Genomic DNA, 18,197 nt, shown 5'->3' with positions numbered 1-18,197 from the left:
AATTGAGACAACTAGCTGATGCCATAAGTAGGAGAGAAGAAGGTCAGCTACCTAGTCAAGTGGTAGGAAATCCTAACAGCCAGCCTAGTAACCGAGTTTTCCATGAAAAAGCTAAGTCAATAATGACTTTAAGGAGTGGTCGAGTATTGGAAACCCCTGAACAGAGTTCCCCCGCAGAGAATTCTGAGAAAGAGGTGAGTCCAGAACCCAGCCTTAAAGCTTCCCAAGCTTCCAAGGACCATAAGATTGAACAAGTTGGGAAGGGTAGCAACCCTGATGTTTACATGCCTAGAGCCCCTTTTCCCTCTTGTTTAGAATCTCCATCTTCATCTGCATTTGGTAAGAAGGGTGTAAAGATGGAAGAAATGGCGGAACTGTTTAAACAAGTCCAGATCAACCTTCCCCTTCTTGATGCCATTAACCAAGTCCCAGCTTATGCTAAGTTTTTGAAAGATATATGCACTCAAAAGCATAAGTTGAAGACCCACATTCCTAAGACTATCCATCTTACTGAGCAAGTGAGTGCAGTACTTTCCAATCGAGTTCCCCCTAAGCTTAAGGATCCAGGAGCCCCTCTTGTATCTTACACCATTGATAACCTTCCCATTGAGTGAGCACTCCTTGATCTAGGGGCAAGTGTTAATATTTTACCTAGCTCAGTTTATGATCATTTTGGGTTTGGAGAATTGAAGCCTATAGAGGTTATTCTCCAACTTGCTGACCGTTCATTAAAGTGCCTAGAGGTTTCATTGAGGATGTGTTGGTTAAAGTAGATGAGCTCTATTTTCCTATGGATTTCCTAGTCCTTGACATGGAAACACCAACTATTGGGAAACCACAGTCGATTATCTTAGGACGTCCATTCTTGGCTACTGCCAATGCTTGCATCAACTGTAGAGATCAGGTGTAATGGATATTTCTTTTGGTAATAAGAAGTTTCGATTGAACATCTTCAATGCTTCTTTAGGGCCCCAACGTGAGGAAGAGTGCTTCTCCGTTGATGTTATAGATGAGGTAGTAACAGAGTGCACACTAGTGATGTTAGCAGATGATCCATTGCAGTAGTGTCTGACCTTCTCTGGAGGTGATGATTTTAATATTGATGCGTATATTGCTCAGGTCAATGCGTTATTAGATGTCCCTACTCCGGATCGTCCTTCATGGACTTTCAAGTATGAGTCACTTCTTCCCTTGATTGAGACGCCACCATTGAGTTCTATTGAGTCACCACTAGCGTCAGAGCTTAAACCATTGCCAGAATCTTTGAAGTATGCTTTCTTAGGATTAAATGAGACATTACCAGTCATCATTGCCTCTAGCTTAACATCTGATCAAGAAAGCAAACTGTTGGGTGTCCTTAAAGAACATAAGGCTGACATGGGGTGGTCCATGGCTGATTTGAAGGGTATTAGCCCAACGATTTGTATGCATCGTATCTACTGTGATGATGGGGCTAAACCTTTTCGAGATGCGCAAAGGGGATTGAATCCTAACATGCGCAAAGTTGTCAAGAAAGAGGTGGTAACATGGTTAGATGCAGGTATTATTTACCCCATCTCGGATAGCAAGTGGGTGAGTCCCACTTAGGTTGTGCCTAAGAAATCAGGCATCACTGTCATTGAAAACGACCAGAGTGACAAGGTCCCTACTCGTACAACCACAAGTTGGCGGGTATGCATTGATTATAGGAAATTGAATGCTATCACCCGCAATGACCACTTCCCTCTCCCTTTCATAGACCAAATACTTGAGAAATTAGCAGGCCATAGCCAGTACTATTTCCTAGATTACTATTCAGGTTATAATCAGGTGTCTGTGTGCCCAGAGGACCAAGAGAAAACCACTTTCACATGCCCCTATGGTACATTCGCTTTTAGGCAGATGCCCTATGTGGATGGTATCATAGATAGGCAGGTCATTGAGTCTATTGACTTGATTGACCCAATTTATGAGTTTTCTTGAGTTCCCACTCTTTGTCTGACTGAAGACAGTAAACTTAACGCTTGTGGGAGGCAACCCACCATTTTACTTTAGTTTTTGTTTTTCATAGTTTTTCAGGTAGACACTAGATATCCATGGCAAGTGCGGGTTGATGGTCATAGTGCTCTACTTCACAAGGTTGTATTGCTTCTTTCCTTTGTTTTTATTTGTTCTCCCTTATTTTCTATTGCTCTATTCTTTTGCATGCCATTGGGGACAATGTCATTTAAGTTGGTGAGGGAGCACAATGAGAACAACCCTGAATTTTACGAATTCATGCTGAAAATTTTCCAATCTAGAGCATATGTAGTTATCAGGGGTTATAGCAGGTGATTCTAGAGTTTGTTGATGTTTCTACCAGTTATTTAAACTTAGAACATTATTTCTCTTTCATTGTTGGTTAAATTTTTGCTTGAGATATGGATTTTCATCTTTAGTGAATGTTTATGATGATTCATGTGTAACTATGCAAGCCTTTGTGGTTGAAAATTTTCCAAAATCATGCATTTATGACTTCCTCCTTAGTAATCGGGCCTCTTTGTCACAAGCATTGAGCTTCGCGTCAAATAGTTAGAATGTCTATAAAAAAAATAAATAAAAACTTCCAACTCAGTAACCGGGTCTCTTTATCACAAACATTGAGCTTCGCGTAAAACGGTTGGAAAGTTGAAAAAAAAATTTGACTTTTTAATCCAGTCTTGACTTGTAGCCTATTTGGGTTAAGTATGTAAGTCTGAGGGGTGTTTTTACACCTGATTCCTTAAAGCCCTCTGGCTTGAGACTAATTGACCCAAAGCTCACTACATGATCCATCTAGAAAGCTTAAGGGGTCAGGACATTGCACTGATTGAAGAAGTTTAAAAAAAAAGAAAAAAATAAAGCATGATAATGAGTAGTGGGCTTGTGTAACACTTGGACATTATGACATAGCTTAAGATGAGTGATTTTGAATGCATGAGTAGAAGTTGGCTAACTGGGAAGAGTTTCTTGTTCTTTGTTTAGATTTCTGTTGGATTTTATTGATATGCTTAAGGGATCTTGTTATTGATTCATTGATGATGATTTTACTTGCTTCTGAGTGGTTAAATTAAGCTGAAGGAGTGATAAGTAGAGTAGTTTTTGTTTTCTTTCACTCGAGGACGAGCAAAAGTGCAAGTTGGGGAGTGCAATCGGGTTGTAATTATGCATTGAATTTCTATTTAATTGTTGGTTCCAATTTACTATCTTTGGTTTAATTAATTCCATTTTGCTATGTAATTGTGATTACAGGGTGTTACAGGGTCATGCGCATAAAAGATGCTGAAGGAAGGATTTGATGCAATCTAGGCACCAGTCTACCCATGGATCGACTCACATGTGATCAAGGGCGAGATGGGAAGAAGTTTCACTGAAGACCCAAGGGTATTGAAGAGATTTCACCTCAAGTTAGAAGTATGACCAAGAAATTGGGCAACAAAGGAAAATCAAGCACAATGGCATTATTGTAATTTTAAAAAATTGAGAAATTTTTAGTAGATATCCGATATTGGGCTCATATCGTATGGAACATTAATTGGAGCAACTTTAATTCTCGGATTGAGTCCATCCGGAGTCAGAATGAAGAGATATTTTCAAAAAGAGAATTTTGACCAATTTAGAATTTAGATTGATTTTAGATGTAAATAAAAAAGAATTCTCTCTCTCCTTCCCTTATTCTATCTCTCTCATGGACCTTTCACTCTCCTCTCTCACAACTTTCTCTCACGACTCCCTCAGGGACTCTCTCCTTTTCGTTTTTTTTTTCTCTCCATCTCTCATGCTCTCTTTCATTTTTCCATGATATTTCTTTTTAAGAATGGCTCCTCCCTCCTAGAATCCTCTCGCCAACATCCACAATCGAGCACAGTACCACTCACCATCATTCCATCCTTCGTCTCATCGTCTCCTCTTCTCTTTTCTTCTTCTTCTTCTAAGGATTTTTCTGGACAGCATTCCGCAAGAAGACCAGCCTCACCATTGCAGCACTCCTATCAATTAGCCCCATGAGTGGCTAAGTATCTTCTGTCTTCAGGTGTAGATAAAGCATTGAATTTTGTTAATTAAATTTATGGATGATACATTTGATTGTTTGATGTTAAGACTCATAATTTTATTTCATTGAATGGATTTGATTGCTAAATCTAGTTTAGGGAATTTGTTTCTGTGATTCATCTTCTCTATTCAAGCAATGGTATTCCTGTGATATTAATTGAAACCAATGATAGTCTATAACTTACCGAACTAAGCGTGCTAAGCCAAAAGCAAAAGACGATAGTGATCGGCAAGATAGGTTATAACTAGGTCGAATTGCAATTTATCATTCTATGATGCCATTAGGCTTGTAGCTGTAATGAACCATAAGTGTATGTCATAAATTAACTAATGAATCAATGTGGATTCGAAACCAGAAGACAGTCTCTCTCTTTCATCTCTCAAATTGATTTTTAGTATCCCTTATAGTTAATTAAATTATTATTTTTTTGTTTAGTTTAATCAAAACCCGAAATGACTATATTTCATCCTTAGCAATTTAGCCCCCTAGTTCCCCATGGATTCGATCCCTACTTACCACTGTTCTATTAGTTCTAATTAGTGTTTATTTTTTATCTCTTAACAACACGATCACATTATTGTTAAATGTTTTCATAAATCAAGGGGTAAAGGATAAAAGAATAGTGATCAAGCAGGATCAATCGGACTAAAGAGGACCTTTCTATTCTTATAGTTTAGATAAGGTTGTTATTAAGGATGTTTAAACTGATGTTTTAAACAATGTTTAAGGCTGTTTTATGGATGACTATAAATATACAGGTTAGATGCCATCATTGTTACTACCTAAAGGATGGGTTTATGTGGATATTGAATGTTTAAATGTTTTTAATGGATTCAAGTTTTATGCCCCTAACCATTGAATGTTTCCGTTGGACTTTGATGGTTGTTATGTTCATGGATCTTATGAATGATAGATAAGTTTTAGACTCTAATGACTGTTTATGATCCATGCACATCATGCGATTTATGTTTACATTAAGTTAAACTTGCACGAACCCCAGCTAGATCTTATGTCTTGGGCCCCTAGGTCTAAGCGTTCTGGGGGTGTGACATTGGGGGGTTTTTCCCTCTGAGGGGTTTTGAGGGTGAATGATCTGTGGACAGATTTGAGAAATACACACTTGCGCTACATCTACAGATATATCGACTCTATGCTTTAGAGGATACTCATCATTGTCACTGGAAGCCTCCGAAGAGAATGGCAAAATGAGGTGTCTACATGTGCTATAGCCATGAGCCGGACATTATTTACCCAAGTGCTACGGCCCTAAGCCATGCATAACCCACTGGGATGCTACGGCCCTAAGCCGAGCATAACCTATCGGGATGCTATGGCCCTAACTAGGCATTACGGATTGAGGTATCCCTCAAGTCCTTACCGGGCATTATGAACCGAGGTATCCCTCAAGTCCCAACCGGGCATTATAGACCGAGGCATCCCTCAAGTCCAAACCAGGCATTATAGACCAAGGTATCCTTCAAGTCCTAATCGGGCATTACGAATCGATGTATCCTTCAAGTCCCAATCGGGCATTACAGACCGAGGTATCCCTCAAGTCCCAACCAGGCATTATAGACCCGAGGTATCTCTCAAGTCCAAACCAGACATTACAGACTGAGGTATCCCTCAAGTCCTAACCAAGCATTACAGACCAAGGTATCCCTCAAATCCTAACCCAACATTACAGACCGAGGTATCCCTCAAGTCCTAACGGAGCATTACGGACCGAGATATCCCTCAAGTCCCAACCAGGCATTAGGGACCGGGGTATCCTCCAAGTCCAAAACCAAGGACCAAGGTCAGAGGTCCAGCCAAAAATTGAGTCCCTGCCAAAATGTTAGCCGATAAAAAATTCTCTCTTTCACTCCCTTACGTCCATTCTATGCTCAAGGGAGTGGGGGCAATTGATACACATAAAAATGGCCATCAATGGCCGCTAGATATAAGGTCACGCCGTAAATGGATGACTACTAAATTGTAGGGAATAACTTGTGGATGTAAGAAATTTAATTGCATCCTTATCTTATACAAACCCTAGGTACCCTGATTGTCTCATCCGTCCCCGCACGAGTACTATTCGACTCGGGTGCATCCCACTCTTTTATTTCCACCACCATTGCGAGTAGGATGACTGTTCAACCAAGGGACATCGGGCATGATTTAGTACTCAGTATGCCGACTGGTAGTGTCGTGACCCTGAAGAAAGTCTACGACCCTTGTCTAGTAGAAATTTATGGGAAGAACTTGGCCTCATGTCTGATCAAGTTCGATATGAGGGACTTTGATGTGATACTAGGCATCGATTGGCTATCCGCCTATGGAGCAAACGTCATATGTGTGGAGAGGAAGATCACATTCAAGTTAGATGATGGCTTGGTTTTCACTCACCAAATTGAACCGATGAGGAAGTCCAAAAGCATAAACTTAACCACCCTCCAGGCACGGAAGTTGCTGGATGATCGATGTCAAGGCTATTTGGCCACGGTAATGGATACCGAGGCAAAGATAAAGCCCTTGGAGGAGCTTGACGTTGTTAGAGATTTTCCCGATGTCTTTCCAGAAGATCTGACCCAGCTATCGTTTGATCGCGAGATAGAGTTCGTAATCGATCTGATTCCTAGTGTGGCACCAGTATCCAAGGCACCATACCGAATGACACCTATTGAGTTGAAAGAACTGCAGGTCCAACTACAAGACTTGCTAAAGAAAGGTTTCATTCGACCTAGCGTGTCTCCCTGGGGAGCACCTGCTCTATTCGTAAAGAAGGATGGTAGTATGCGTCTATGCATTGACTATCAAGAACAAAATAAACTGACAATCAAGAATCGATACCCGTTGCCACGCATCGATGACCTATTTGATCAACTGCAGGAAGCAAGAGTTTTCTCCAAGATTGATCTTAGGTTCGGATACCACCAACTGAAGATCAAGAGTGGTGATATCCACAAGACGACATTTAGAACTCGGCACGGACATTATGAATTTCTTGTACTATCGTTCAGGTTAACCAACGCCCCAACAGCATTCATGGACATGATGAATAGAGTGTTCCATGATGTGTTGGACAAGTTCATCATCGTATTTATCGACGACATTCTGGTGTACTCTAAGAATGGAGAGGAGCATGCTCGACACCTTACCTTTGTGTTGCAGCGATTATGGGAGCACCAGCTGTATGCCAAGTTCAACAAGTGCGAATTTTGGCTCCACCAGATTGGATTCTTGGGGCACATCGTCAGCAAAGATGGCATTAAAGTAGACCCAGACAAGGTGAAGGCGGTTCTCGAGTGGGAGACTCCGAAGAATGCCACTGAGATCTGAAGCTTTTTGGGATTAGTCGGATACTACCGCCGATTTATTAAGAATTTCTCACGCATCTCGGCGCCCATGACAAAGCTGACAAAGATAGGCACAAAGTTTGAGTGGAACGATGCTTACGAGAAAGGCTTCCAAGAGTTAAGAAACCGATTGGTGACGGCGTCAGTTTTGACTATTTCTGATGGCACCAGAGGAATGGTGGTATACATCGACGCTTCCCGAACAGGATTGGGCGGCGTATTGATGCAGAGAGGTAAAGTGATCGCCTATGCCTCAAGACAACTAAAGGAACACGAAAAGAACTACCCCACTGATGACCTAGAGTTGGCTGCGGTAGTCTTTGCATTGAAGATATGGCGGCATTATCTCTATGAAGAAAAAAGTGAGATCTTTAGCGATCACAAGAGTCTGAAGTATTTCTTCACCCAGAAGGAGCTGAACATGAGACAGAGACGGTGGTTAGAGTTAGTGAAGGACTATGACTGTGAGATCCAATACCACCCTCACAAGGCCAATGTAGTAGCTCATGCGTTAAGCAGAAAATCTAAACCGCATCTCTCGCTTCCTTGGTTGTAAGTGAGCAATTGATAGAAGAAGCCTGAAAATTTGATCTGGAACATACGATCGAAGAAACGGCTATACAGCTAGTAGCTATGGATCCGGGAAGAGATTATTGAAAAGCAGCCCAATGACCCCGATCTAGCCAAGATAATCTGGGAAGTGCAGTATGGAGTCCCCAGGGACCCAAACTTCTCACCGGTCCATGACGGGGCATTAAAGTTCAGAGATAGATTGTGCGTGCCTGACAATTATGAGGTGCAGGACCAAATTCTTAAGGAGGCACATAATTCACCCTATTCGATCCACCCTGGAAGCACAAAGATGTACAAGGATCTGAAGAAGTACTATTGGTGGATTGGGATGAAGTAAACCATAGCTATATACGTGTCCGAATGCCTCACCTGCCAGCAAATACAGGGGGAGAGACACCGACCATATGGATTGTTGTAGCCACTCCCTATCCCCGAGTGGAAATGGGAAAGGATTACCATAGATTTTGTACCTAATCTACCCAACACCAGGAAAGGGATGAATGTAATCTGGGTGATTGTGGACGGACTGACGAAAGCGGCTCACTTTATTCCCATCAGAATAAATTATTCGATGAAAAAACTCGCCCAACTATACATCGAGAATATAGTCCGCTTACATGGTGTGCCTATCAGCATTGTATCTGATAGGGATCCCCGATTTACCTCAAGGTTTTGGAAAAGTCTGCAGAAGGCACTGGGATCTCAACTAAATCTCAGCAAGGTTTTCCATCCTCAGACGGACGAACAGTTCGAAAGAACAATCCAGACTCTGGAGGATATGCTCAGAGCCTGTATATTGGAAATGAATGACAGTTGGGATGCCCACATACCCTTGGTGGAATTTGTATACAACAATGGTTACCACTCCACCATTAGCATGGCACCATATGAAGCTCTTTACGATCGAAAGTGCCGGACCCCGTTGTATTGGGACGAGGTCGAAGAACGAAAGTATCTTGGGGCCGAAATGATTCAAGCAACCTATGAGAAGGTGAATATCATCAGAGAGAAGATTAAAGCGGCCCAACCCAGGCAGAAGAGTTATGCCGACAATCAGAGGAAGAACATAGAATTTGGGGTTGGAGAGAAGGTATTCCTCCGAGTATCTCCAACGAAGGGATTGCTACGCTTCAACAAGAAAGGCAAACTAAGCCCAAGATTTATTGGTCCTTATGAAGTCCTCAACAGAGTGGGACTCATAGCATATCGACTGGCATTACCGTCATCCTTGCAAGGCGTCCATGATGTTTTCTATGTGTCAATGCTAAGGAAGTACATCAACAAACCGACACATGTGCTCTTTGCTGAACCTGAACAATTGGATGCGGATATGACTTATGAAGAACAGTCTATGGAGATATTGGATAGAAAAGAACATAACCTCCATAATTGCACGGTCGCATGCGTCAAGGTTTGATGGGGAAACTGTCTCATATAAGAAGCATCGTGGGAACGCGAAGAGAAAATGCGGGAAAAGTACCCCCAACTATTTGAGCTACAAGGTAAGCCAATTTCGAGGATGAAATTTTTGTAAGGTAGGGAGAAATGTTAAGCCTGCCCCTAACTAGCTGGAAATTTTGTATGAATGACCGAGACCTCTGACCAGTTACCCAAACACACTGTGGAGCATCACGCCAGTAGTTGAACCTTTGAGGATGTCCTCCTACATACCTGCCAGAAGGTGGCTTGCAGCCCCATGCAGTTGCACTACACACAGTATAATGTACTGCATAAACCCCAGGTATTCTCTCTCCTATGCATAAATGTGGGGTCCACACTTGTAAAGATGTGTATTAAACCCTGGGTGTGGTGTTGGTGCAAAGCCCAAGCCCTGGGCCAAGCACCTGTGCAAGCACAGAGCTTATACAACATTGTTGTATTCTCTGGGTGATGCACTGGGCGATTGGCCCAATCACCTAGTGAATCACCCAGAGTGGCTAAATGCTGTATTTTGGACTCCAAACATGTGGGAACCACCCATACAGACCATGAACACCCTCTAGGGGTAGATGGGAATTTTAGGAACCATTACCTACCCCTGGTACCATGTGGACCCCACCTAAGCTACCAGAATGCCCCAGAATTAGGTTAAAAATGCATTCTGGAAGTGGGGGGCTGGCAGCAAAACAGGCCTTAGTTATGGCTGGCCTATAAATAGGCAGGCCCCAGCCTAAAAACAAACTTCTTACACTGTTCAAATCATGGAGGGAGAGAAAGAGAGAAAGAGAGGAAGAAAGGAGAGAAAGGGAGAGGAAGAGGGAAGGAGGGGAACACTGTGCCTTACATCCAGCCTCTGTTCCAGCAACCCATCCATCTCAAGTAAATAATTTCACCTCCATATGCTGCTGCCTTCTATGGATATCTGTTGACCTCTGCCTTGTGGATGGTGTTCCTGGCTAGTAAAGCCCAGGACACCTTGGGTATTGCCTTGGGATGCCTCAGATCTCTCATGCAAACCAGTTGCATGCAAGATCTGAGCTATATAACATGATTCCATGCTGTTTTACTACCCTGAGATCCAGACCGACCGGTCTGTGCCGACTGCACCACGCCCGGTTGCACCTGCAACAGGCAGTTTGGGCATGGATCCTTGCATGCAAGTTGATCCTTGCTTAGATCTATGTAGGAACAGCTCCCTACCATGAATCCATACGTAAAACTTCCCTTGCATGCAGCCCAAACCGTGGCTCTGAGCTGTAACACAGCCTGGGCTACTGTACTCTGAGCTGTCTGGATAGCTCCTGGCTTCGTATGGATGAACCAAGCCATGAACCATGGGAACCATTGGATTCCACTCCAAATGAGGTCCATAATCACCCTACATGCATTCCAGATCGACCCCATGGCTGCCCATACAGCAAAATCAAAGAAACAAGGCCTATTTTCGTCTCAAACAGGCTTTGGGCTGTAATGTTGTCCAACCTCTGTGAGCCTTCACTAGTGGGCTATACACAGTGTGTGGAGGTGGTAAATGACCAAAATACCCCTCTTCACATCTGTTCAATGTTATCCATATCTTGGGTACCTAAGTGGGCCCCACAAGGCCTGGTAACCATGCCTGGGTTGGTCCAGCTGAACTGCTGATCTAGGAACTATTTTGTATGACTATCAAGACCATGTACAACTGACTATACTGTTATGAACCAAATCAGATCCTATTTCACATCTCTGGAGGATGCACCGGGACATGGACCCAAATGCCCAGTGCAAGACCCGGAGAATTCCAAGTAACACCAAACTAAACACCGAGTCTGACCAGTGAACCTAGACCAACACTAGGTCCTCCCACACAGTTTTGAATATTAATTAACACATTTTTTATTTAATAAATTAGTGTTTAATCCCACGCTCGAGGTGCACAGCCAGACGCCAACCAGAACTGAACCAACAACTGAACCAGTAGGACTAGACCAAGGTGAGTGAAATGTCATCATTTATGTAGGTGTAACATAACTAATATGTTGAAATGAATTATAACATAATGATATTGTGTTGTATACTTGTTTCATCAAATCTTAAAATCTAGAAACAACAATGTGTGACTGCTGGAATCTGTGAATGAGCATTGTATGTTGTATGTGATTTGTTAGACTAGATGCCGTAGTCGGCTTGGAAATGAGGCCTGTGGTAGCCCGTAGAATGGGATACGGTTGACACCACCCGACTCATACGATGCCATATAGACATATTGGGCTAGAGTTTCATCACCCGTGCTACGCACCCTTGCCAACAGGGGTTAAGGTGTTGGATGCCTGTGGGAGTGACCATATGAATGAGAAAAAGAAAAGAAAAGAAAAGAAAAGAAAAAGAAAGAAATGTTATTGCACCGAAAAGGTGAATTATGGGCTATAAGCAAGAGAAAAGAAAAGTGATAAAAATGATGGATGCCTCACAGGTTAATCCCAGAGGGCTGGTCAGGCTGACCTTGGTGACTGATGCGGGAGCTGATTGGTCTTCTCTGATAACTCAATGGGTGTATCGCGGGAAGGGGTTAAAAGCCCGTACCAGGGATACATGCATTGGGGATTGTAGTAGAACTAACCTGTCTTAGTTGTGATGTTAGGTGGCTAATAAATAAAATGAACTACACCTCATTTAGGACTCATATGGCTGTGACTACATGTGCATGCATGGTGATGTATTTCATTCATGGGCTCGGTGGAGCTCACACTCTATTATATATGTTTTTTTGTTAAATGATCCTACAGGTGGATGTCACTATGGCGGGGAGACTTATTACCCAGAGGAGACCCATGGTGGATATGACTATATTGGTGTGGACCCGGATGGAGGTCATACCGTTGGTGCGTGTGTTCTCGGTGATAGCTGAGGATGACCCGTGAAGGGTGTTGTTGCTGACTCTTTTTGTCTTGGGGACTTCTTTTTGTTTTTGATGGAGTTTTTCCCCGTTTTACTTTTCAGTTTTCTTTTTGGGGCTCAGGTTACCCTGCCCTGTATATATTTCTTTTGTTTAAAAGTTGTATATGGTAGAGATAGGTACTACTATTTTCTCTATGGGTGTGAGAGAGGGAATGAACAAACGCAGTATTGTATATATTTTTATTTTCTGTACTGCTACTCTTTCTTTTAAATGTTTTAATGTAAATATAACTTTCTGCAGCACTCTACGTATTACATGGTGTATTATGGTAGATGTGTGTGTCTGTGAATAGAGTAACTGCTTCTAGATCTGTGGGATTTGGCGGATTGTTGTCATGCAATTCGGGTCACCTACCTAATCCCCCCAAGGGGTGATTTGGAGTGTGACAGCATCTCTTGTAGCAAGACCTGAAGCACACGATTGCCATAAGAAGCTGAATTTTTGGAAGAGTGTTGCTAAACCAAAAAATCTGTTATACTGAATCAGGGATGCGCCTTGATGATAAGCTTGAAGAAGTAGAGGCCCTTTGCAATTCCATATTAGAACGTTGATTGGATAACAAATGATAGGTGCTCTTAACTGTAAAGATTCCATTACGTGAAGCACACCAATGCAGTTTATCCTCTTGCGGTAAATTCAAAGATCATTGTTGAATATGTGTGTCCATCAAATCCGGTTCATACCAATTCGACCTGGCTTATTATGTATTAAACATTTCATACATTTTTGTTTAATATGATCACATGCGATACAAACTTTTTTGAGCAATGTATGTCCATAAGTTTACACTTTAAATTGGTAGTCACGACTAGGGTTTGGTTGGGCAACCCTTATCATATGGTCATCGCTTTGGGTATGCCTAGGCATGTCGATGTTAGGGTACGAATGTGAGTACGCACATGGGTATGTATTGACGAAGAATCTTGTTTTGTCGATTCTCTCATGTATTACTGCTAGATGTAGGTTTGGGATACACATGTGTCACCGAGACCCAGTACCTAAGAGGGCCTTGTCACTACATGATGTGAACGTATTCTTTGGTTCACCAATGAGTGTGGTTCAAGAGAACTAAAGTCGGTGTGCGCAAATATTATGTGAGTGAAAGAGTCACTCAACATGGTCTTCACTGCTCGATTGAGGAACATCAAGGGGAGTTAGTCTGTGGATGGTCGGATAAGAATCAGGATCATGTACCATTTTTTGTAAATGGTTTTGCAAATTGTATTTTCACATAAAATGATAAATTATATTTATTTGTATTTGATTAAATTGTTTAATCGTGTTTTGTGGATTCCCATCACGTACACTGACGCTTTGATATGGACATGTACCATAAATGGGGTTTGACAGACTAGTGTACATGCCCTAGATTCCATGACGATGATGTTGTTTAGTGGAAGGTTAGTGCATAAGTGTTTGCAGGGGTATTTTTGGGATTTGCTAATTAATAATTAATTTGTTTAATCTTAAATGGGAATGATGCAATATTTAATTAAAGGCTCATTATAGATTAAAATTTTAATTATTTTATTTTCCCTTTTAGATTCTACTTCTTCTTTTTTGCTAAAGATCAGCAATGTATATAGTATTAAATTATGAAAATATGGTACATAGTGTTTTAAAAATTCCACCAATCTCTGGGAAATCTAGGGATTACTCCATCCTAGAGACCTCCAACCACATGTAATTCCCCTAAACAAACTAGAGAAATCTTTAATAAGGCCTGCTCTGCATATCATAAGAGATTGTCGCAACAATGAAGGAAGGTGGAGTGTTCCAAAAGTTTTGGGTCTTTTTCTTTGCCGCATGATTTGCTAAAGCATCTGTGGCACCATTAGCTTCCCTGTAACAGTGGGTGATTCTCCACTGTATGTTGTCCATAAGGGACTTGGCTGACCACCATCTCTATAGGAAGGCCCAAGGGATTTTGGAAGAGAGAACCACGTGTACCAAGGCCGTTGAATCAGTTTCAATCCATAGCTTCTTGATGCCTAAGGAACGAGCTTCATCCACTCCAACCAAAAAGGCACCCATTTCTGCCATGAAATTGGTTCCTACCCCTTGATATGAAGCAAAGCACCGAATTGCAGCACCAAGGTGATTCCTGATGAGTCTGCCTACTCCAATGGCGCCCGGGCTCCCTAGTGAGGAGCCATCAACGTTTAAAGCTCATTAGAAGCCCATCATTAAAGCTCATTAGTGTTTTAAGTCAAACATGAGAGATAGTGTGAGACTTTCACTAGGAATAAAGAGGCTCATAAGAGCCTCACCTATTTAAACACACCAATGGGGGACGACCTACACCCTTGGGTGAATTTTCCCCCTTGAAATCGTCTCTCTCCCTTTCTCTCCTCTTGTGCTATCTTGAATGTTGGGTCTGATTAGGGTTTTTGGGATTGGATCATGTTCTTGGAGAAGGAGCTTTGGTTTGACTTGTTGATCTTTTGCTGCATCAAGAAGATTAGAGTTTGGGCTTTCTTGAAGTGCTCGTTAGGGGAAGAACCATTATCTGGAGGAGGAGCAACACTTGAGGCTCTACATGTTAGCAGATCTTAATGTTTGATTTATGCATTAAGTGGTTTTTTAATTATTTGATAATCATGGAATGTGAAAGAAACCCGAATCGATCTATTTTCCATTGCACATTCGGGTATGGGATGGATCCTTCTTTCCATGGGATGGAAAGGAGATGTTTTCTGTATTCTTGTTGACCCCATAATTTTAAGGGATAAGAAAAGAGAGGGTTTGGCAAAAAAAAAATTATACCAAACCCTAATTAGGTTACATTAGGGTTCTCATAGACAACCATGGGAAACCCAATTTTCAAATAGGGTTCCATTGGGCAACCATGGGGTGACCCAAATTTCCATAACATGTGAACCCAAGAGATGGTCCCATGACTATTCCTACAATCACATCATCTGAATAAAAATATTGATCTAATAAGTCCTTCCTCCACGTCATATTAGATTGATCAATAAAATCAGCAACAAGCGATAAATCCAGATTTAACTGACAAGAAGTGGCAGATTCCATCCCAACTTCTTGGCAACCACTTATCCCTCCATAGGTTTGTAGATGACCCATTACCAACACACCAACCGAGACCAGCAACAAGGACTTCCTTTCCAATTAATATACTCCTCCAACCCCTACTAGGATCATGTCCAGTAGTAGATTGAAGAAAATATGATCTTGGATAATATATGGACTTCATAAAACATGCTAATAAATAGTCTGGGTCAGACCAAAGTCTAAAGGCAAACTTAGACAATAAAGCACAATTATGAGGAGAAGAGTCACGAAAACCCAAACCCTCCTTTTTTCTTTGATTGACAAAGGCGATCCCATAATATCCAATGTACCTTTAGTTGTCCTTCATTGTCTCCCCAGAAAAAATTTGAAGCAATCTTTCTTACATGCTGGTAATGAGATGAAGGCATTTTAAAATGCATAGATGCAAAATTCCCCATAGGAAAAACAACTGATTTCAAGAGAACCTGCTTCCCTACAAGTGACAATAATTTATACTTCCAACCTTGTATCCTCCCTCCAATTTTTGTAATAATCTCCTTAAAGAGTATAGCCTTCGAGACACCAAAGTCAATTGGTAACTCCAAATATTTTTGGGGGGCTGAACCATAAGGAATCTTGAGTGTCCTTGAAAACTAACGCTTCAACTTTGGGTGACTATTGGGAGTAAAGGTGATACAAGACTTTGTCATGCTTATAGATTTTCCAGAGGCTTGACAATAAAGTGATAATATATCTTTCAAATAATGTATTTCATCAATGTTTACCTCTGAAAAAATTAGGCTATCATTGGCAAAGAGGAGATGTGTCAAAGTTGGAGCCCGATTTCTTACCCCGATTCCATGAATATGTCCATCCGATTCAACCTTTAACAACAAACAACTCAAGGTATGTGAACATAATATGAATAAAGACGGTGACAAGGGGTCACCATGACAAATTCCTCTGCTAGGAATAATACTTCCACTTAGAGCATCATTGATTAAAACTTGATAAGAAACATAGTGTAAATAGCTCATCACCATCATAACCCAATGATTGCAAAACCCCATACGTAAGAGTAGCTTCTCAATAAATTCCCACTCCATCCTATCATAGGCTTTCTTCATATCTAATTTCATAGAAAGATACTTCCTTTTGCTCTTCTTTTGCTTCCGTATATAATGAAATAGCTCATGAGCCATAAGTATATTCTCTGATATTGAAAGTCCAAGAACAAAAGCCGACTAGAAAGGGTTAGTTACAGCATGGAGGATCAACTTCAAATGGTTAGCCAAAATTTTTGTAAGCACCTTACACACCACACTAAATAGAGCTATAGGCCGAAACTGATCTGTAGATTCAGGTTTAGCTACTTTCGGTACAAGACATATTAAGGTATCATTCATCTCATAAATCCAGTTTCAAAAAAATTGCAAACTAGATTAAAGAGATCAACCTTAATAATATCCCATTACCTTTGAAAGAAAGTAGGAGGGAAACCGTCCGGTCCTGGAGACTTTAAAGGATTCATTGCAAATAGAGAAGAACGCATCTCTTCCATGGCTAGAGGACCACATAGCATAGTGTTGGTGTCTTCAGAGATAATCGGTTCCATAGCCATAAGAACACTGTCAAGAGAAACCAAATCTACACCTTCATAAGTGAATGCCTCATCAAAATGAGATAGAATAGTACTATAAATTTCTTGTTCATTTTGTGTTCAAGAACCATTCTGCATTTTTAGACTCAAAATCCTATTTTATTGTCGACGCTGGATGGTGGTAGAATGAAAGAATTTTGTATTCCTGTCACCTCCAGTCAACCAATCAACTCTGGATTTCTGCCTCCATAACCCTTCCTCATTTGCAAGAGCATCATTCAAATCGGTCTTTAGAAAAGAAATTTGTGATAGAACAGCCTTGGTAAATGGTAATCGTTATAGGGCCTCAATATCTTAGACAAGAAAATGAATACGATGATGTAAATTCTCGAATTCTCAAAAACCTCCATATTCCATAGCTAATAATCAGTTCTGCATGTATTTAATTTCTCATGAATAATGGTTGATGCATCACCAATACAAGGAACTAACCAAGCTGTTGCTGCCACAGATTTACAATCCGGATGGCGGAACCACATGGACTCAAATCAAAAAGGGTGACACCCATGGAATTTACCCCCATCTGTATCAATCAGAAGTAGAGAGTGATCAGATCCAATAGCAGATTTGAAAAAAACAGCAACATTGGGACTGTTAAGTCTCCAAGCATAATTAGATAAAGCATGGTCCAATCTGATTTTGATATTTAAATTACCAACCCTCCTATGGGACCAGGTATAAAGTGGGCCATGACTTCCCAAGTCCATCAAATAACAAGAGTCCAGCATGGATTGGAATGGAGATATGCCAGGTGCAGATGTCGGCTTACCCGCCCCCCCTTTTTTCTCCTTCCATTTCAAATGGAAATTAAAATCTCCAAACAGAAGCCAGACAAATGACCAATTATAACCCAGTGTTTTCAATTGATTCCAAACCTACTAACGCATAGACCGTATAGGACCACCATACACACAACTTTCCGGTACATAAGTTTATTAGTTCATAGAATGGTTTAGTTAAGAAAAAAGAAGACCTCAGTGGCTTGGCTCTGGAGCCTGCCTATACAAATTGGGATCGCTCACTACATTCCTCTATATAGCCGCCTAATCCCTTCGTTGTTGCTCACTGCATCTCGTCTCGTGATAATGGAAGCCATTCTGGAAATTATATATGAGGGATGAATCTCACAGATCCAACTGGCACTTGTTTTTCAGCAAAGTCATTCGTTCTGGCTCGACT

The sequence above is a fragment of the Telopea speciosissima genome, chromosome 5, assembly GCF_018873765.1.
Source record: "Telopea speciosissima isolate NSW1024214 ecotype Mountain lineage chromosome 5, Tspe_v1, whole genome shotgun sequence".
NCBI classification, from domain to species: Eukaryota; Viridiplantae; Streptophyta; class Magnoliopsida; order Proteales; family Proteaceae; genus Telopea; species Telopea speciosissima.
Note: the sequence above shows the minus strand (reverse complement) of the source record.